At 42.3% G+C, this 22,392-nt stretch overlaps 1 long non-coding RNA gene across 2 annotated transcripts; it reads right to left on the bottom strand.

Moving 5' to 3' along the window:
- Positions 1-5,992: 5,992 nt before the first annotated feature.
- On the bottom strand, positions 5,993-8,189 carry LOC107184646. 2 transcript variants are annotated; one of them, XR_001515548.1, is made up of 3 exons: positions 8,059-8,189; positions 6,676-7,505; positions 5,993-6,186 (listed from the first exon to the last, which is right to left on the bottom strand). It is a non-coding gene; the product is annotated as an uncharacterized LOC107184646 (long non-coding RNA). The 2 variants fall into 2 exon arrangements; XR_001515549.1 differs by lacking the exon at positions 5,993-6,186 and having other exon boundaries at positions 6,383-6,748; positions 7,307-7,505.
- Between the last annotated feature and the right edge of the window lie 14,203 nt (positions 8,190-22,392).

Raw genomic sequence — 22,392 nt, 5'->3', positions numbered from 1 at the left:
GAGCTCAGAGCTCAGTAGAGGATTTCCATAACGTCTGGAAATCTGCATAGTGTTATTTAATTGTTTTATTAAACTGCTTTACTTTGTTTTTTATTTCATCTTATTTTATTCTATGAGACTGTTCCACTGTAGTCTCACTTTTGCAGATTGAAGATGTCCTGGTGACCTTATGCGTATTCTTTGTTTTGGGGATCGTGGACACTCTGGGGTCGCAGATACTGGGGTCACAGTTGGGAACAGCATAAATGTACATTTCCCTAATTTAAAAATACAGTTCTCTCCCGGCCAGTGTGCTCAGTGGTTGGGCATCGACCCATGAACCAAGGGTCACTGGTTCAATTCCTGGTCAGGACACATGCCCAGTTTGCAGGCCTAATCCCCAGTAAGGGACGTGCAGGAGGCAGCCAATCAATGTTTCTCTCACTGATGTTTCTATCTCTTTAGCCCTCTCCCTTCCTCTCTAAAAATCAATAAAAATATTTTTTAAAAATAAAAAAAAAACAATAAAATAGTTCTCTTCGTTATTAACCCCTTCCCCGGCAGAAACGTGTATACTCGTTTTCACAAAATGTTCTTTTTCAGTCGTCGACGAGTATACTAAGAAAATATGGTAAAAAAAAAATATGGTTTATAGGAAGACGAGTTACAAACTGTTTTCATAACCAGCATCAAAAATACTATATAGAACCAAAATAAAAAAATTAGTCTGAAAAAGAAACGTTTTTAACAAAAAAATTGTTGGGGAAGGGGTTAATAGACCAAAGATTCAAAGTAGCATACCAGGCCAGAAGTTTCTTTTTTAGTATGAATTGCCTTAAATTAAGTTCCCGATTTGTACTCAAGTTCTCTAGCAGAATTCATACAGGATGCAAGATTTCTAAACAGGGTCACAATATTCCAATGTGACGTCTTTGATCAACTTTGACAAGATTGCAACCTTAACTGAAATGTCAGATTCTCAGGAAACATTCTCCGTGTAAAGATTGGATTTTTAAAAGATTAGATTTTAAAGAGATTGAATTTAACCCTTATTAACAATTATTTACTTTGAACGTGGAGGTTTTAAAGAAATGTAAAATAACTCCAAGCAGGTGATTTGACAGACAAAGAAAATCTTTGGAAAATATTATTTTTGCACTTTGAGGGATCCTCACTCAGTCTGTGCTACAATGCATTATCCCATTTTCCCCTTTTAAATATTTCTTCCTTTAAAAAATGTTTAATATAAAAACAATAATTTTTTAGAGATATATGTATTTTAATTGATTCCAGAGAGAGGGAGAGGGAGAGAGAAACATCGGTGAGAATCATTGATCAGCTGCCTCCTACATGCCCCCTACTGGGGATTGAGCTGGAAACCTGGGAAGGTGCCCTGACGGGGAATCAAACCATAACCTCCTGGTTCATAGGTCAAGGCTCAAACACTGAGCCATGCCTGCAGGGCACCTCCCCCCACCCCTCATTTTTTATGTTTATTTATTGATTTGAAAGAGAGGGAGAGCAGAGAGAAAAATTTATTGTTCCACTTAATTATGCATTCATTGGGTGATTTTTTTATGTGCCCTGACCTGGGATCAAACCTGAAAATTGGCATATCTGACAACACTCTAACCAACCGAGCCACCCAGCCAGGGCAGTTATTTCTCTCCTAAACTATGTTTTCTCAAAGAATTCTTCTCTTCTTTGACCACCAAGTTGATAGCTTGATATTTTGTTTTTAATTAATTACTTCAGCTGTAAATAAGAGGATAGATAAGAAAAGCTCACAGTCTTAACCCCCAACAGAAAGCACATGTGTTCGCCTTAGTGGCAAACCTGCCTTCTCGGGTGTCTCAGAAGGAGCAAAGGTCTACTTAGGAATTTTATTTCTTCTGATTATATCTCCTGGCATTTGTGAATGTCTGAAGCTGTTTAGTGGGCTAGACCACCCCTTCATTGGATCTCTTAGGAATGAAAGCCTTTCCTTCTGATCCCTGAGAGTAATGAATTTCTTCTACCACTAGAGATAATTATGATGAAAAATATATTTTAAAATACGTTTACTTGGAGAAGCAGGAGGAGGAGGAGGAGGAGGAGGAGGAGGAGGAGGAAGAGAAAGTACATTTACTTAAAATAACAATTATGTCAAGTTGAGTCCAGAGCAAAGGGTGCATCTTAAATTAAGTATACCTGGGGCTTTGGTGTTCGTGGGTCATGTAAGAGCAACAGTTTGATTCTAACCCTGACTCAGTTTCCCCACTCCCACCTTATATCATAAGATACTATGAGGTGCATGAAAGGTGCCCTATGACTATGATATTGTCTTTTTTTTTTTTAATGAGATTTCTTCTTTTTGTTGTTGTTGTTAATCCTCACCCAAGGTTAGAGTGGAAGGAAGCGGGAGAGACAGAGAGAAACATCTACGTGAAAGTAACACATGAATTGGTTCCCTCCCACATGCTCCCTGATTGGGGTGGGGATGGAGCCTACAACTGAGGTATGTGTCCTTGACCAGAATCAAACCCAAAATCCTTCAGTCCCTGGGCCTGGGCTGGCACTTTATCCACTGAGCCGAACAGCTAGGGCTAGGTTGTTGTCTTTATGGAGACAAACAGATGTCATAGTCGTTGTTTTTCTTTAAAATACTGTTTATAAACACAGTACAGGAGGAGGAGGGTGGTGGAAGTGGAAGAGGACATAGAGGTTTAGATAAACGGTGATGGGAAAAAATAATAATAAATAAATAAATAATAAAATCTATGCTGTTTCGAAAACAAAAATAAAAAAAACAGTACATTGTAAGGTCTAATCCTGAACCCAAGGAGCTGAGTTTTCTTTTACCTTCGAAGAAATCAGGATTGAAATAACATTGTTCTTATGAATATTTGGAGGATGGTATTCATATCAAACAGTTTCGCTTGAGACAAAAATGATATTTAAATTTACTCTAACATTTTGTTGCCTTCCACTTCTGTATATTAGAAAACAATGTCTGCTCTTCACTTTACTTTTCCAAGTTATTAAAGATGTGGTGTCTTGCCCTGGCTGGTTTGGCTCAGCAAATAGAGCGTTGGCCTGCGAACTGAAAGGTCCCAGGTTCGATTCCGGTCAAGGGCATGTGCCTTGGTTGCGGGCACATCCCCAGTGGGGGGTGTGCAGGAGGCAGCTGATCGATGTTTCTAACTCTCTATCCCTCTTCCTTCCTCTCTGTAAACAATCAATAAAATATATTTTTTTAAAAAAAGATGTTGTGTCTATATTAGTTTTCAAGTATGCGGCAAAATATTGCAAGTTCATCAGAGAAAGCTGTCATTTTACCCTGTAATCATTCAAAGCTTCGACGTTGAACACAGGACACCCTCTTGTTCATACAGAACCCAGCGTGCAGGATGCCCACCTGGTGTCATTCAATGGCCTGAAATAATCTTAGCAGACGCGTCATGGCTGAGGCACAACCACCGCTCCCTCATAGTGGAGCTGGGCCTGCGCTGGTGCCACCGTCTGTTAGATAGTGACCTGCGAGACCTCCTGGCCGTGGTGATATTTCTTCTCCTATCAGTGGATCAGAAGTTAGAGTATTTCCTGAGTCACAGAGACTGGCCGTTTATTGGGATGTTCTCAGAAGGAACTACAGTTGAAGATAACAAAATGGTTATTTAAACATGAATGCAAAAAAAAAATTACTTTTTCTTGGGAGTTTAAGATTATTTTGCTATTTTCTGACTCATAAACTTTTGTTTTTAAGAGTGGAGATCTGATTTTTTTTCCCATTCCTTCCTATGACATTTGAACATTTAAAAGCCTTTTGAAAGCATTTATGTGTTCTGACAAGCCAGCAACCCTTAATATTGTCTGTAGTTCCTAAGATTAAGAAAATAGGAGAAAGCTAGAGAGATTTGGCAAGCAAGTATGTAATAATCTGGCAAGGACATTCTTGAGCAAGAGTGTATGCGTTTCAGTTTTATTGGAACATTTGAAAACAATTAAAATGTTGTCCCCCTCCAACTTATTTTTGTCCTTTTTACTTTTAAGTACACACAGCATACAATTGAAAAGTAACATTACAAGTGTTAATGAATTATTAAGCTGATTAAGTCCAGTGGCTGCTGCCAGGGGAGTTTGTAGAATATTGTTAGTGTCTGTGGTCCATTCTCAGGCTTTTTGTAGGTGTCAAAGTGCACCCACTGAAAAATCCAATCAGGCCTGGCTGGTTTGGCTCAGTGGATAGAGCGTCGGCCTGTGGACTGAAGGTCCCGGGTTTGATTCTGGTCGAGGGCACATGCCCGAGTTGCAGGCTCAATCCTTAGTGGGGAGCGTGCAGGAGACAGCGGATCAATGATTCTCTCTCATCATTCTATCTCTCTCAAATCAATGAAAATATATTTAAAGTAAATAAAAACAAATCAATCAGACCCTTAATATTCAAGTTTAATTTAAATGTATTGAACTGGTACAGAATTTCCTGCATAAAATTAAAAGTACCATTTCCCAAACTGTGGGATAGGCATGGAAATTATATAGGTATTATCGGTTAAACTCTATTTAAATGTTTGTTGAACAAATTTAAGTAGAACATAGTAGATGCCACAGTACATAAATCAGAGTAATTTAGGATAAATTAAGTATAAGAATTCTCAAAGTTGGCAATATCCTTAGAGAAGGCCAGAGAATACAGTCTAGTATGCAATGTATAAATCTTAAAAGTACTTCTTTATCTTTATGACTAGAAATCCTTATTGTTTATTTTACAAAGTTTGAAACTTACAGAAATCACCCATAGGGCCAACAGACAACATTCAGAAACAGAAATAACTGCCATTGCCATGATGGTGTTTGCTTGCAGCTTTATTTATTTATTTTTTTAAAAAAATATATTTTATTGATTTTTTTTTACAGAGAGGAAAGGAGAGGGATAGAGAGTTAGAAACATTGATGAGAGAGAAACATCAATCAGCTGCCTCCTACACCCCCTGCACCCGCACTGGGGACGTGCCCGCAACCAAGGTACATGCCCGTGACCAGGATCGAACCTGGGACCCTTCAGTCCGCAGGCCAACGCACCATCCACTGAGCCAAACTGGTCAGGGTGCAGCTTTATTTTTTTATTTATTGATTTAGAAAGAGAGGCAAGGGGAGAGAGAGAAAGAGAGAAACATCAATTTGTTGTCCCATTTATTCATGCATCCATTGATTGACCCCCCATTTGTGCCCTGATCAGGGCTTGAACCTTGGGGTATCAGTTCGATGCTCTAACCAGCTGAGCTATCCCACTAGTGCTGCTTGTAGCTCTTGAAAGATGGCTTAGTACTTGGTAGCATTCTGCTTTTTCACCTGATCTTTTCCAGTGATGATTTTCCTCGGGTGTTAAAAATGTTTACTTCTTCAATCATGTCTTGTTTTCTTTCTCTTATACAAATTTAGAGACTACAGATGCTGAACAGGCTGCTCCTCTCCCCTCGCCACCCTCACGCAACTCCTCTGGTCAAGTAGGATGGGGCAGAAAAACAAAAAATGTTTCACAGTTGAATTAAAACCCTCACAGGTAAAGACTGTCATACCCCAAACCTCTTTTTTTTTTTTTTTTAATCCTCCTGTATCTTAGGGTATTTCAGAGGGAATTATCCAGGAATAAAGACTACAGAAATGTATTCATGTTATAAAGGAAAACCAAATTGACAGGATAATTATCTCCTTTAAAAAAATCTTCACTTTGGTCATAGTGGTGACCTCTAGGGAGAGGACCTGAGAGGCTGGGAACCAGGGGGACAAAGGGGTTGCTGTGTCCCCTTTGTATCTCTTGAATTGGATACCAGAAGCAGGCATTAACTTCTTTTAAAAAGCACATATAAAGCTGTGGTTTTTAAGGACACTAATGCATGTGTACCAGTATGTATGATAATCTTAAGGGACCAAGCTCATTAAAATAAGCCACCTCTCTCTGTCAGTACATCCGCTTCTTATCACTCCTCCCTTGTCTCACTTTCCATTTCAGAATCCAACTTTATTTGGGGAGCCAGGATGGGGGCGGTGCACAGGAACTCTAAATAGGAAGCCTGCTTCATCTTGACAAATGGCCCCAAAATTAGATTAAATACCCATATAAAAGAAAACACTGAAAATACTTATGAAACGAATCTTTATAGCATTTGAATGGTTTTGAGTGTATTTCATGAATTCTCTGGACTCTTCCCACATTGATCTTTCTTTCTTTTTCTTTTTTTAATTGATTTTATAGAAAGAGAGGAAGGAGAGAGAGAGAGAGAGAGAGAGAGAGAGAGAGAGAGATTGATTTGTTATGCATTCATTGGTTACTTCTTGTATGTGTCCAGACTAGAGACGGAACCGGAAACCTTGGCATATCTGACTGGGCTCTAACCAACTGAACTACCCGGCCAGGGCTCCCCCTCCTTCTTAAGATGCTGACTTGAGGGCTGGAGACGCTGCTGGTGGGTGCCACAGGGGACTTCTGCAGGGCCCCTGCCTCCCGTGAGCTTGCCTACCTACATGTGTGTGACTAATGTAGACATTTTCTGAAGCATTTATTCAAATCCATTCTCTTTCTGAGTCAGTGTGGACTTTGCTCATCTGTTTCCTAGAACTATGTCCAGCTTACATGGATGAGCAATGGTAAGGAAGCACGGCTTTTTCCAGAGCCCAACATGGGCAAACACATGCCTACACAGGCGTAAATAAGACGCAGTGTGAGCTCTCCTTCCCAAATGACGAGTCATCCTGGCTTTCATTCACAGGACTCTCGGCGCTGCAAGATCTGTAATTTGAGATAGAGCTCAGGATCTACTATGGGGCGTCTCTCTCTCTCTCTCTCTCTCTCTCTCTCTCTCTCTCTATTTCATTCTCTCTCAGTCTGAGTTGGAAGAGGAGCCAGGGACCCACTAGTGATGAGTCCAGCCACTGGGCAGGGCCACTCCTGAAACCGGGGTAGTGACAGATCAGTCCTGACCCAGCACACCACCCTGGATGACAAAAAGTTTGATTGTGCAATTCTCTCAGTAAGATGACCTGAGGCTAGCCCGTGTTTGCATTCTACATACTAGCAAATGTGTTGGATGTGTTTTGGATTCTGCCACACAAAGCACTTCTTGCTGGTTAACATGGCTTGAAAGGCCAGGCCTTCTTCAGAGATTGGACTTTGAGAACAGGAGGCGAAAGTTGGGATTTTTCTCCCCCCCCCCCCTCCTGCTTTAAAAACAAGATAAGCCTGTATGCAAATAGAGTCCACCGTAACCACAGTAACATTCTGGATGTTATTTATCGGATTGCAGCGTCTTCCTTCACCCGTTTAAGCGTTTAAGCTCTATTTGCATACCTTTTACATTAGCAACATTTATTCCAGTAATGAGTCACTGGAGACGTCCTCTGCGTTAGGCTCTGAGCTGGAGTCCCCGGCCCGGAAGCCTGGATGTCTTTCTTCTGAATCAAAACTTAGGGCTGTTGATGTGCAGAGGCAGGAAGACACAGAGCTCTTATTTGTTTTCCTTGTTGTTGTTGTTTTTTCCCCGTTAATTCTAAAATTGAAATGTAGCCAAATTAAAGATAATATTTGAAACATATTTAGTTATGTATTTCACACACTAAAGCAATCCACTGTATGACATTCTCATTTTAGAAATAAATAAATACCAGGCTATTCTCTTCTAGTCTCTTATTAAAATGTAATTGGTTCATATTGTGTGAGTTTAAGGTTGTGTCAATTTGATACATTATATTTTGAATATTTTTAAATAGAAAAAGAAAAGAGAAAGAAAGAGACAACCTCGGTACTTTTCTCAGAAAGAACAGGAAGCCTGAAGGAGGAAGTCTATGACAGGTTATTTTTCAACAAGCCCCCGTTATCCAGTGAATAAAAGTCCTGGGGAGGCCAGAAAAATGGAGGCTGGAGGGAGGACGCTGGGTTCAGAGAGCACCAAGGCTCCTCCATGTTTAGAACCTCTTTCAGAGCTAAGTTATTAATGAAAGCCCATTATTGCACTTTTCCAGAAGGAAACACTGAGTCATTCATGAAATGATCTAAGATTTCGAAACTTGCTTACACCATTTTTTTCCCTCCTCCTCTCCTACCTGTGCCAAAAGCAGGCTCAGAGAAGCCAACCAGTAGCTGGAGGAATGGAACAGACTCCTGATGCCCTGAGGGATGTCCAGCAGGGTGGCGGGCTCAGCAGCGCCCCCGGGGGGAAGGGGGGTTCTGTCCCTTCCTGGGGGGAGGGGGCAGTGATTAATTTGCTCTGGCACAGCCTCTCTTTGGCCATACCCTTGGCCTGCCGCCAGGTTTCATGTGGGACAGCAAAAGGGTGTGGGCTCCCAGATAGGCAGGCGTGTTTTTTGGAGACGTTGCACATTCAGGGCCAGAGCCCGAATTTGGCCAGAGATGGGATACAGATGAGGATGTGTTTGGTGTGGAAATACCAACTTCTTGATCCGTTTATCAAGAGCACTTAAGTATTTGTGAGGAGGACACGTTTATCCGTGTCCAAAGGCAGCCAGCACATGCGTGGGTCAGGAAGAAACTGTGAGCGAGGTGACTATGGAAAGGGAACTGTAATTGAAAAATAAAATTAAAAAACCAAACATACCTTCGAGGGAGGTGGCTTTAGCCTCAGGACAGCGTCACCTCCTCTCTTTCAGGCTGAGGAAGCATATTTCTGGGGACCTGTTTCTCAACACATGACTTTGGAGAAATGCACGAGGGTAAACCATCAAAGTTCCTGAATAGGCCCATTGGAAGCGGCTTATTTCGCCTTCACAAACAGCTGGAAATCCATGGAGATAAATAATGTCGACAACAAGAAGCAATGTTTTGATCCAGACAATAATACAGAAAAGCTTGGAACCGTGCCCCCTGGTTGTGTTAAAATTATTTTACAGGCACGTTGCCTTAATATCACTCTGCGAGTTTTAGAGAGGGGACCTCAGAGAGACCGTCACCTTCCCAAGGTCACAGAGTTAATCAATTGCAGAGCCCAGACTGCAGTCCAGGGTCCGGGCAGAGCGCTGGGCCCCCGCACCCCGCCCCCGCGTCCTGTCCCCTGGAACCTGGGCGTGAATGCTCTCTGCTGTGTATCCGGACTCCGGGACCTCCTAGGTCTGTTGCTATGTAAGCCAGCCCAGAATTCCCAAGGAATATTCGTCTTGTTTCTACTTCCTACCTTGAAGATCCTGTCCTTGCTCACAGTGGAGGATGTACCCACTTGAGAAGGAAGTGGTCTCAGTTCTAGTATTTGTGCAGAACGGCTTCCTCTTTTTCTCCTTGAGTTTATTTTGCTATTATTTTATCCCAACATCTTAAAAAAAAAATCCCAGATTCTGCACCACAGAGGAGGGACTTTTTCAAACCCTTTCTCCTCCGCTGAGATGTTATTAAACATTCCCAATTATTTTTTTAAATATATTTTATTGATTTTTTTACAGAGAGGAAGGGAGAGGGATCCAATGATTTTTAACTTCCTCTCGGTGTGTATATTTTTCACGTTTTTTTTACAATGATCTTTTCTTTTGTCATTTAGGACAAAAACATATTATTTTTAAAGCCTCTCATTTTTTGGTAACTCACACTGCGTAAGTCACACAATGGGTGGTTATCACTGGCCCAACAGGAAAAAAGGCTGCAGTTTCAGGACAAGCCGGACAGTGGCTGAGGGCTCTCTTAGCCCGCGCGCGGCAGCACCGGTTACAAACGGATGGTCCGGGTGCAGCCGTTCTCCTGGGCTTTCCGTAAAGTGCCCGGGAGACCTTGAACGGCCCGTCACGGCGTTGACAGTCGCGGGAGCGGGACGGGCTGCGCAGGAGGAACATGGCTTATTGCTCTGCTGCGAGTCCCTCCTCCCGCGCGGCCGGCGGCAGAAGTCAGCATTTTCTGTCCCTCGCCGGCACTCCTACCGTGCAGAAGAGCCGTCCTCCGCGCACCATTCCATGTTCGACAGCAGTAAAAGAAAGCTTTGTTCTTTTAGTAACCGCCCCCCCCCCCCACCTCCTCCCAAGGTTCCAGATCCTCCTCCCGCATGGACTCTGATTTCAGAGCAGTAGCCACTGGGGGAGGGGGGCTTGTCCCCAGGCCTCACCACGCTCTCCGGGCACACAGGCCCATGTCTTGCTCTTCCAAGTGTTTTCTCTGCATTAGCTCCGTGCGCCCTTCCTGCCGCCCTAAGGGACAGATCCCATTGTACAGGGGAGTAAACGGAGGCACAGAAATGTTAACCAACCTGCCAGAGATCACACCGCTCAGCGGCCCTGCTGACTCATTATTCTGTGCTGCCTCCAGGCGTCAAGCCAGCCTGCAAACCTTCCATGAAGGTGGCTCGCTGACCTCTGTCCCAGGGGCAGGATTTTTTCAGTTTGTGCCAGGAGGGTAGGTGAGAGTCGCGAGTCTCAGTACAGAGACTTGGGCTGACAGGAAGCCGCGGAGAAAGGTGTGTGACATTAATCGGGGGTCAACACTTTCCTTCTGCTCATGAATGCTTCCTTTAACTCTTTGAACCAACTCAGTGGCTGCAACGCAAACGCAAACACGTTGGGGATCCCTATGTAGGTCAGCTCAGGGAGAAAATATTATGTATGCTTAAGGGTCAGGGCTGCGCGCGAGAGCTTGGAGCACATTCATTTCAGTTCATTTTAAATGCTTATAAATTGAAACCATAAAATGTTAAAACTTGAAGGATTTTATTCACTAGCTAAAGGATGCATAGTTACTATCTTAAAAAACAGCGATAGAAAAAACAACCAACAGGCAAACTAGAAACAATCAAAAATCGAGAAGACAGACAAACAAACAACCTTGCCAGGTCACTCAGTTGGCTACAGCATCCTCCGGATATGCCAAGGTTGTGGGTTCAATCCCTGGTCAGGGCATACACAAGAAGCAATCAATGAATGCATAAATAAGTGGAACAACAAATTGATGCTTCTCTCTCCCTTCCTCTCTCTAAAATAAATAAATAAATAAAAGTTTTTACAAAGCAAAACATAACCCTAGCCAGTTTGGCTCCGTGGATAGAGCATCAGACTGCCGACTGAAGGGTCCCGGGTTCCATTCCAGTCAAAGGCACGTTTCCCGGGTTGCAGCTCTCAATGCCCACCCAGTAGGGGCCATGCAGGAAGCAGCCAATCAATGGTTCTCTTCTCATTGATGTTTCTATCTCTCTCTCTCTCTTCCTCTCTGACATCAATAAAAATATATTTTTTTAAAAAGCAAAACATAAAAAAGGAGAAAAACGCAATCAAGCAACAGCAAATCAGATCTAGCCACAATGCTTGAGAAAACATATATTTGACATAATTATATTTTATAGTTACTAGTGTCCACAAACAAAAGTTTAGTTTAATCTTTAACATATTTTAAATACACCGTTTAAAATACTTATATGTCTATATAAATCTTTCTCTCTCTCTCTTTTTTTTTAAAACACAAGAGTTGTATTTCTGTGAATATAGCCATAAATCTAGTATCATCCTAGTTTGAGGGGTTTTTTTAATTTTATTATTAGGTAAGGTATTACAAATGTGTCCTGATCTCCCCCATTAACCCCTAACCTCCTCCCATCCCCCTGTTGTCCATGTCCATTGGTTTGGCTTATATACATGAATACAAGTCCTTCGGTTGATCTCTTCCCCTTACCCCCGCCCTCCCCTACCTTCCTTCTGGGGATTGATAGCCTGATCGCTGTTTCTCAGTCTTTGGATCTGTCCCTTTTCATTCTTTTTGTTGTTGTTGTTAATCCTCACCTGAGGATATCTTTTTCTTTGATTTTTAGAAAGAGTGGAAAGGAGGGGTAGAGACAAAGAAAAACATCGATGTGAGAGCAATACATGGATTGGATGCCGCCGCACATGCCCAGACCGGGGCCGTGGATCAAGCCTGCAACCAAAAAACGTGCCCTTGACCAGGACCCTTCAGACCGTAGGCCGACACTCTAACCACTGAGCAAACTGACTAGGACTCTTGTACATTTTGAAATATTCAAGAATGTTTATTCAATCATTAAACATGTGCAAGATGGGAAACATCATCCTTTTCCCCCCCTTTATCCTCACCTGAGGATATGTTTATTGACTTTTAGAGAGAGAGAAGCATCGATTTGTTGTGCCACTTATTTATTCATTCATTGGTTGCTTCTTACAGGTTCCTTGATGGGAATTGAACCTGCAACCTTTTGGTGTTTCTGATGATGTTCCAACCAACTGAGCCAACCAGCCAGGGTGAAAAGGTCATCTTTTTCTTTTTTTTTTAATATATATTTTTTAATTGAGTTCAGAGAGGAAGGGCAAGAGAGTTAGAAACAGCAATGATGAGAGAGAACCACCAATCGGCTACTCATCTCCTATGCCCCTCACTGGTGTCGGATCCCGCAACCCGGGCATGTGCCCCAGTCGGAAATTGAACCTCAACCCCCCTCCCCCCACACACACACACACACAGCCCACAGGTTGGCACCCAACACTGAGCCACGCCAGCAGGCGAAAACGTCATCTTTTATGAAACGAGATTAGGTATCAATAAACTGAAGCATGAAAAGAAAAAAATAATATTTTTCTTGGATAATTTGCTATTTTCAGTGTCCTCATTCTGAACCAAATAATCATTCAGGATGAAATAGAAAGATCAGTTCCGTTTTACCTACATGGACTTCATCACATTCCCTGGAAGCTTCTGTGTTTTGGAACCAAATTCCTAATATCAGTTCTGTTCTCATGATTTATCTCTTCCTTCTTTGAAAGGGGAAGTGAAAAAAATAAAAGGGCTCAGTTTTCATACAAACACACATTTTTAAATGCAGCACATGCCATGTGGATGTCACAGCGCAATGTTAACCAGAGTAAGAAAGCTGTCTTTCAGACACCGGAGGTGTGTGCAGAGCTTGGATGGCCTCTAAAACTGGTGTTTGTTACTATCAGGACGTGTGCCGGACACTGAAGAGCGCATGCAGAGGCCACGACGAGCACCGTTTAATTCAGCTTCCCATTCTGTGTATGAAGGCTCTCGTCTTAAAGTGAAGGCCATGTAAACCCCACAAGAGAAAGTTAAAATGATTTCCTTGTCTGAAACAGTTTGGTGAACTTTTTAATTCTTTTTTTTTTTTTTATTCCTTAAAGTATTACAAAGGGTATTACATATGTGTCCATTTTTTCCCCCCGCCCTAGACAGTCCCCTAGCCTCCCCTATCCCCCAGTGTCTTATGTCCATTGGTTATGCTTATATGCATGCATACAAACTTTTTAATTCTTATTGAGCAAAACAGACTTATAGTGACAAAGCCACACACCACCAGCTCAGGCTATATGCCAGAACCTTCTCCCCACCACAATTGGGGTGGTTGTTTTTTTTTTGAAGTTGTTTGTTTGTTTTGTTAATCCTCAACAGAGGATATTGAGAGACATCAATTGGTTGCCTCCCTCACACGCCCTGACTGGAACTGAGGACCAAACCTGAAACCCTGTGCCTGGCCAGTGTGGCTCAGTGGTTGAGCATCAACCTATGAACCAGGAGGTCACAGTTCCATTCCTGGTCAGGGCATATGCCTAGGTTGCTGGCTCGATCCCCAGTGTGGGGTGTGCAGAGTCAGCCAATCAGTGAATCTCTCTCATTGATGTTTCTATCTCTCTAGACCTCTCCCTTCCTCTCTGAAATCAACAAAAATATATTAAAAACACACACACAAAAAAACACCCGAGACCCTGGTACATGCCCTTGAATGGGAGTTGAACCCGCCACCCTTCAGTGTGAGGGCTGATGCTCTATCCACTGAGCACACCAACTAGGGCTCACAATTGGGGTGTTTTCTACTCACCTATACCTTTTTAAAAAATATTTTTAGTAAGGGTAATATTTTATTGAAAGGCTGTTTAACAAATTATAGTAACTCCATTATCCAGCCCTTGTATACCTTTAACAGATTCAATCGCAGGATTACATACCATAATAATCGTCCAGAGCAATGGAGGCCCTGGCCGGTTATCTCAGTGGTTAGAACATCCTTCCAATATGTCAAGGTTTCGAGATCAATCCCCAGTCAGGGCACATACAAGAATCCACCAAAGAGTGCATAAATAAGTGGAACAACAAATCAATGTTTCTTTCTCACAATCTGTCTCTCCCTTCCTCTCTCTCAAATTAGTACATTAAATTTCTTTTAATTCAATGAAGGATTTCCACAATATGCAATCCCACCCTAAGAAGTGCACCACATTTTAAGATCAGAAGACAAAGAAATCCAGGAACTTAGCAAGATACGTAAATATTTACAAATATGAGTATAGGAAGCGGCCAATATTTCAGTAGTTTTGTTAAATGTCTTCTTTTAGGTGTAATGGAGGCTAAAGCGGGAAACATCAATCCCACAATTTACTCCTTTTTAAAAAATATATATTTTATTGATTTTTTTTACAGAGAAGAAGGGAGAGGGATAGAGAGCTAGAAACATCGATGAGAGAGAAACATCGATCAGCTGCCTCCTGCACACCCCCCACTGGGGATGTGCCCGCAGCCAAGGTACATGCCCTTGACCAGAATTGAACCTGGGACCCTTCAGTCCTCAGGCCAATGCTCCATCCACTGAGCCAAACATTTACTCCTTCTTAATCCCCACTAGACTTGGGCCCATACTTGTTCCATACGCAGTCTGAATGGTGCCTGATTCATAGCCGGACAAAGTGGGAATGTGACCAAACACAAGAAAACCTACGCTTTCCAAATCTTCCCAGTGACTCCAAAGTGAGACCTACGCTACTAGGAATACGTCAGGAGTCTTAATTCTCATTAGTTGGCTTTTAGAAATGGTGTTGATACCCTGCTGCTATTTATAAGTCACTAACGCAGGCTTTGCCTCCTTTGGGATTCCTGCAATGTTTTCATTTGTAAGAAAACCTGCAGAACGAACTCTGCCTACAATAAAGCAACGTAGCACAGAAACAGATACCATGAACAACAAGGCCCCAACATTCACCCAAACCTTACTGAAAGGAAAGGCAGCTAAATGTACCATCTACGTAAAATCCATAGATTTCTTATGCCTTTGGCCTTAGGAATCTCAGATTCAAATAGATATGGGAGGCCCTGGCCGGGTAGGTCACTTGGTTAGAGTGTCATCCCTGTGCACTGAGGTTGAGAGGTTGTGGGTTTGATCCCCAGCCAGGGCACCTACAAGAATCAACCAATGAATGAATAAGTGGAACAACAAAAATCGATGTCTCAGTTTGAATTTGGGATTTTCTCGCTGTTTCTGGGCTGCACGATTGTTTCTGGGCTGCTTTGTTCCAGTTTGAGAGTTCTGAGCACCACCTTCTGCTGGAACTCTTTGGGGATGGAATCCAGGAGGAACTTCAGACTGTGCCTAGGCTTCCAATGGACTCGCCAGAGAAGCTTAACCCACCCTCAACCCCAGAGTCCTCTCTGATGCCCGGGGAGGAAAATTCAGCCAGCACTCAAGCACCAGTAAAGAACCTTAGTTCTCAACCCGAGGACCAAATTCCTTTCTCTTCCTCCAAAACGTTCACTCCAACAGCAGGACGGAGAAAAACACTCACAGAGATCTGGACCAGGGCTGAGGCAAGGCGTGCTCCACAGGAGAAGGCGTGGAGTGAGAACTGTTCTAAAAGAAAGGATGCAAAGGACGCTGCAAGTTATTAGATCTCTGCTTAGCAAAGACCCGCAGAAGAGGAAACTTGAGATTGAATCAAGATTCAGAAGATTTAGAAGTAGCTGCCCTCATTGCCCATATAGAGATCCTCCTCGTCTTCCTCCTCCCCCTCCTCCTCCTCCTTCTTCTAATTTATTTTTATTAATTTCAGAGAGAGGAAGGGAGGGAGAGAGAGATAGAAATATTAATGATGAGAGAGAATCATTTATCGGCTGCCTTCTTAATGCCCCACACTGGGGTTCGAGCCTGCAACCTGGGCATGTGCCCTGACCAGGAATCGAACCATGACCTCTTGGTTCATAAGTCAACGCTCAACCACTTGGCCATGCCAGACAGGCTAGAGATCCTTCTGATAATATTATCATGGAGCAGGGCTGAGGGTGAAGGGATTAAGCAAAAAGAAAGAGAACTCATAGACATGGATAACAGTGTGGTGATTTGGGGGGGAGAAGGGGAGGATAATGGGGGGATAAATGGTGATGGCAGAGGCTTGAGTTGGGGTGGTGAATACACAATACAATGTACAGCTGATGTGTTGTAGAATTGTGCACCTGAAACCTATATAATTTTGTTAACCACTGTCACCCCAATACATTCAATAAAATTTATTTTTAAATTATCGTGGAGAATTATGACATGGAGTTGATTTAGCTATAAACCTGATTCTTGTACTTACTTGAATTATAAGAAATTTTTTGATGTGCTATTTAAAATTTTCATAGCAAATGTGTGTATAGGGCATCTTATTAAAATTTGAGGCATATCTGAAAAAAAAAATCAGTCTCTCTGTCTCTCTAAAATCAATCAATCAATAAGATTTTAAAAAACAGATATACGATGAGATTTATGAAATGGTTAATCTGTAATCTGATAAGGTCATGACAGAGTGATATATATGAAAATCTTACACCCATGGACAACCATTCAACAACATACATTGATGGCAGACCTACTCTACCAGGCGATATATTATTAGTAGACAGGGGTACATTGATATGTAATGTCAATATAATATCTATATTATATTAATAATATATATGTCAATATAATAACATATAATGTACTCACTCCTTGAAAATATAGTCACTTGCTTGCAGCCAGGACCAAATGGGAGCCCTGTAAAACATGGCCAAGCAACTCCTGTTCTTTTGCTTAGTCACTGAAAGCGTATTGAGCACCTACTAGGTGCCAGAACCGGCATTGGCGCAGAAATGCAGAATTGCATAAGGAAACATGGCCCTGACTGGGGTCAAAGTTTCAGCTGGGTGAACAGGCATTAATAGCTGTGTAGTGGCTCTTAACCATTTGTAAGCGTCAGAATTAAGAAGGCTTAGTTAAAAATGCAGATTGGCAGGCTTCCCTGGAATCTAGAGGTCTCTCACCCTCTGAGTGTCACCCTGGGGGACTTAGAAGCAATTGGAATAAGTGCTGGGAGAAAGTATATGCAGGCTGTGAGGGCCAGCTCCTCCAGCAGGGACGAGGTATAGCACCTGGGACCCACGATGCTATGTTTCCATTTTAATGCCTTTGATAGCCAGAAGAAGAAAATAAACATAATAGTAATGAATATGTAATAATAAATCCAGGCTGGATTACATTTATCTTTATGCCAATGCAGTTGCAAAATATAGTTTTCAATATCCTTTTATGGAGGAAGAGGAGCAGGAAGGCAAAAATACTTTGAGACCACATCAGCCCTGGAGCTATGACCATATATCTGCAAGGGACCTGGCCCTAGAGGTGGTGCAAGTTGGATAAGGCTTCCAGGTAGAAGGCACAGTTGAATTGAGACCTGCAGGGAGAATAGATATAACCATGTCTTGTTCATCAATATCACCCCAATACATTTAATTTTAAAAAATAACAAAGAAATCAACTATGCTAAAGGCAGGATTGTAAGAAATAAGCAGGGAGAAGTTAGAAAAAGGAAGCGATTTCTAAGCAGAGGGAATAGCATGTGCAAAGGCCCTGGGATAGGAAGCAGCATGAAAATATGAGGAACTAAAAGATAATAATAAGGTCAGAGAAACTCTAGCATGGGGAAGAATAGTGTGAACGGAAGCAGGGGCCAGTCAACGCTGGGCTTACAGACAAGAAAAATATGAGTTTGTTTTTTTATTCCCTCCTTTGCCTGATGCCTAGTTTGCTTTCAAGAGGAGATAAACCTTTCAGAAAGATTGATTTTGTCTTATGGATTTGCAAAGTGTGCGTGACTATCTACTTTTAGTGATCTTTTTCATTCTAATAACCATCTAGGTTTCGGGTTCCTTTTGCTTTGTTTTGTTTTTTATTTGGGGTGTAGTTCTGAAAAAAGAAGAGAACATTGTGTTTCTGCATATAGAATGAACCAACTTCTTTGTCTTCCAAAAGTGTTCTTGTTTCTCTGATAATCAAATTGTCATCACTAGTATTACAGTTTAGAAGGGTCTCAAAAGCTTCATGTCTGATTATAAGCATGTTCTTGAAGCCCTAGCCAGTTTGGCTCAGTGGATAGAGCCTTGGCCCATGGACTGAAGGGTCACAGGATTGATTCCAGTCAAAGGCATGTACCTCAGTTGCAGGCTCAACCCCTGACACTGATCTCTTTCACATCTATGTTTCTCTCTGTCTCTCCCCTCCTTTCCACTCTCTCTCTCTGAAAATCAATAGAAAAATATCCATGGGTGAAGATTAACAGAACAAAACAATAATAAAAAGAATGCTAGTGAAGGTTTTAGTTTCACAGTCCTTTCTTCTGGGAGGTGAGAGGGGAGATAAAATACTGTGATTTTCACTCCTCATCACCCTTGGCATCTACAACACAGGGCACGTGAAATTGACTGACCATCATGTCACACAGGGGCCTCCTGTTACCATACCCCCTTATAACATTGGGGAGGGCTAGGAATTGTGACAAGTGGAGGAAGCACACAGCCGGAAGGGGCAGCCATATTCAGCTTTAGCCAGAGGTGGAAACGCTGGTCCACTATTGATGAATCTTGCACTTTTCTGAAAGAAACCAAAAATCTGGCCTTTTATAAGAAGTCTCTCAACTTTCTCAATGTCACAGACCAACCAAAATGCATCTGTGGTGCCTGGCCGGTGTGGCTCAGTGGTTGCGCATTGACCCAATGCACCGGGAGGCCTCTGGTTCAATTCCTGGTCAGGGCACATGCCTGGATTTGGGCTCAGTCCCTGGGGGGGGAGTGTGCAGGAGGCAGCCGATCAATGTTTCTCTCCCTCTCCCTCTCTCTCTCTCTCTCACTCTCTCTCTCTCTCTCTCTCTTCCTCTCCCTTTCTATCTCACCTAGAAATCAATAAAAACATATATTTTTTAAAAATGCATCTGTGGCCACAGTCAGTCTGTGAGCCTCAAATCCAGGGTCCCGGCTGTGGTTTTGCACAATTCCAGGGGCACCCTTCACAGAACAGTGCAACATGGCAGCCGTGTCCCTGAATCACAACCTACTCATTCTTCTTTTTCTTTTCTTTTATGAATTTTTATGTTTATTTGAGCCAAACTAGGAAGCAAGATCTCAATCCCACAACTTACTCTTTCTTTTTTTCTATCCTACTCCTCCTTAATCCCCACTAGACTTTAGGCCCACGCTTGCTCCATTCTCAGCCTGACCCTCAGCAAGTACTCACTAAATATTTTCGGGATGAATCAAGATCTGGTTTTCTTCACAAAGATTTGCCAACGGACCCTAGCTCTTTCTCTCCTTCTGAAACCTTCCTAATTAATGCATCTGTCTGTCCTCTCTCCACACTTTATAAGCTGTCTGACCTTGGGCAAGTTCCTTAACCTCTCTGTGCTTCTGTTTTCTCACCTGTAAATAGGAATGATAACTTAATCATGTTGTGAGAACTGATTAATTAATGTGTGTAAAGTGCTTAGAACAATGTCTGGCACGGAATAAGTATTCAGTACATACATTTTGTGTTTCTTTTAATCAACTGAAACATCCTTTACGTCTGATTTTATGATTTTTATCTTGTTTCTCTCACAGAAATTAGCATGATCAACTACTAACAGAGTAAATACTCAGTGAATATTAGGGAGTAGATAAAGATAACTTTTAGCATCTATATTAATTAGGACCAGAATCAGTTGCAAATATCAGAGAAACAAGATCAGAGTTTATTTCTCCTTCCGAACACTCCATCCTATCAGGAACTGGCTCTTTCAATCGGATTGTCCCCTGTCCTGTCCTGTGGCTTCTGACACATGACCCAGAAGAGCAGCTCAAGCTCCAGCCATCAGACCACATTCCAGCAAGCAAGAACGGGGGTCAGGAAAGGAGACACGCCTCTGTAAAGACACTTCCCGGAAGTCGTACACGCCACTTCCCCTTATCAACCATGGGCCAGAATGGAGTCACATAGCTACCCTCAGGTGCAAAGGAGGCTGGCAAACATTCTCTTCTATCTGGTGGCCAAGTGCCAGCAAAGTTGGGAATCATATTGCTGAGGGAGGAGAGACAGATACTGGGCAACTAGTGGTCTCTGCCCTGGCAGTGGAGCAGGGGTCCTCAAACTACGGCCTGCGGGCCACATGCAAATACAAATATTGTATTTGTTTCCGTTTTGTTTTTTTACTTCAAAATAAGATATGTGCAGTGTGCATAGGAATTTGTTCATAGTTTTTTTTTAAACTATAGTCCGGCCCTCCAACGGTCTGAGGGACAGTGAACTGGCCCCCTGTTTAAAAAGTTTGAGGACCCCTGCGGAGTATGGTATGTGACTCCACAAAGAATGGGAATGGCCCGTCCCCTCATCCCCTCGAAGGAAGCTGGTGAAACGGCCTGGCTGTGATTTTTCTAAAAGCAGTGCTTTACCTTCCAGTTTAAAAGTCTCATAATAATTTAAGACCGAAAGCTTTTCATTTATAAAAGTCAGTGTTCACTTATAATGGAGCTCCCTCAGGAAGAAAGGCATATACATAAAACTGGTTGATTAAGCAGCTTTTACAGAAATTTTCTTATTAGGGTCACTTTCAAACAAATGCCAAAGCAGAGGGGAGAGTACAATGATCCTCCATCAACTCATTAGACAGCTCAACAGCTATAGCTCAGGAACCTCTTGTATCCTCGGTACCCCACACCCTCAACTACGTTATTGTTTTTAATTGAATTTATTGGGGTGACATTGGTTAATAAAATTACATAGGTTTCAGGTTTCCAATTCTTGTTTTTAGTCCTCACCTGAGGATATATTCCCCATTGCTTTTGAGAGAGAGAGAGAGAGAAAGAGAGAGAGAGAGAGAGAGGCATCGATGTGAGATCTGGTTGCCTCCCACTCACACTCTGACAGTGGCAGGGAGTGAACCCGAAACCCAGGTATGTGCCCTTGACCAGGAATAGAACCCTGGACCCTTTGGCGCCTTGGCCAACACACTAACCACTGAGTGCACCAGCCAGGGCTCAGCTTTTCAATTCTATGATACATTATTTGTATATTGTATTGTGCGTTCACCACCCCCTAACTATGGGAGCACTATGGTATCCTAATGCAAACCGTAGATGTCATATAATTTTATCTAGAGTAGCCCCCTTTATCCTTCCAAGACCCCCAGTAGACGCCTGAAGCCGTAGTACCAAGCCTTACATACACTAGTATGTGGTGTTTCCTATACATACATATTTATGAGAAAGTTGAATTTATGAATTAGGCACAATAAGAGATTAGTAACTAATAATAAAATAGAATAAGTAGAACAATCTACTGTAATAAAAGTTAGGTGAATGTGGTCTCGCTCTCTCAGAACATTTTACTGTCTTGTGCTCATCCTTCCTCCTGTGATGTCATGAGGTGATACCATGCCCAGGTGATGAGATGAAGTGATGATTCATGTCCCAGGTGGACGGAGGGGGACGGTGGGAGATTTCATCACACTACCCAGAACAGCACACAATACAAAACTTACAAATTGCTTACTTCTGGAATTTTCCATTTAATGTTTTCAGACTGTTTTTTTTTTTATTCATAGAGACATATTTGGCATATGACAGACAACTTGGTGTAAGTTTAAGGTGTAAACATTGATTTGATACATTTATATTGCAAAATGGTTTCCACTGTAGTCTATCTCATGACATAAAGATCATGTCTTTTAGGGAACAATGAAGATCTAGTTGCTTTCCCTGACCGGGTGGCTCAGTTGGTTAGAGCATCATCTTGTACACCAACAGGTTGCTGGTTCGATTCCCAGTCAGGGTCTATACCTAGGTTGTGGGTTTAATTCCTGGTCAGGGATGTATGGGAGGCAACCAATTGATATTTCTCTTTCTCTCTCTCTCTCTCTCTCTCAAATCAGTTTTTTAAAAAGCATAACCGCAATATCACTATCATACCTTACAAAATTAGCAATACGTATTTAACATCATCAAATATTTTTGCTAGTGCTTAAATTCCCTGGCTCACAGATGTTTTAAAGTTCATTTGTTTGTGAATGGTGATGGGAAAATAATAATGAAATAAAATACAGGGGCAGGGGGTGGGGTGAGTTCATTTGTTTGATTAAGAATCTAAACAAATCTAGTTCGTGTGGCTCAGAAGTTGCCAGTTTGATTCCCCGTGAGGGCACATTCCTGGGTTGCAGGCTCAATGCTCTGTAAGGAGGCGTGCAGGAGGCAGCTGATCAATGATTCTCTCATCACTGATGTTTCTCTCTCTCTCTCCCTTCCTCTCTCTGAAATAAATAAAAACATATTTTAAAAAAAGAACCTGGTCGGTGTGGCTCAGTGGTTGAATGTTGACCTATAAACCAGGTGGTTACAGTCTGATT

The sequence above is a fragment of the Myotis davidii genome, unplaced genomic scaffold, assembly GCF_000327345.1.
Source record: "Myotis davidii unplaced genomic scaffold, ASM32734v1 scaffold27, whole genome shotgun sequence".
NCBI classification, from domain to species: domain Eukaryota; kingdom Metazoa; phylum Chordata; class Mammalia; order Chiroptera; family Vespertilionidae; genus Myotis; species Myotis davidii.
This window is presented reverse-complemented; position numbering and strand designations above follow the sequence as displayed.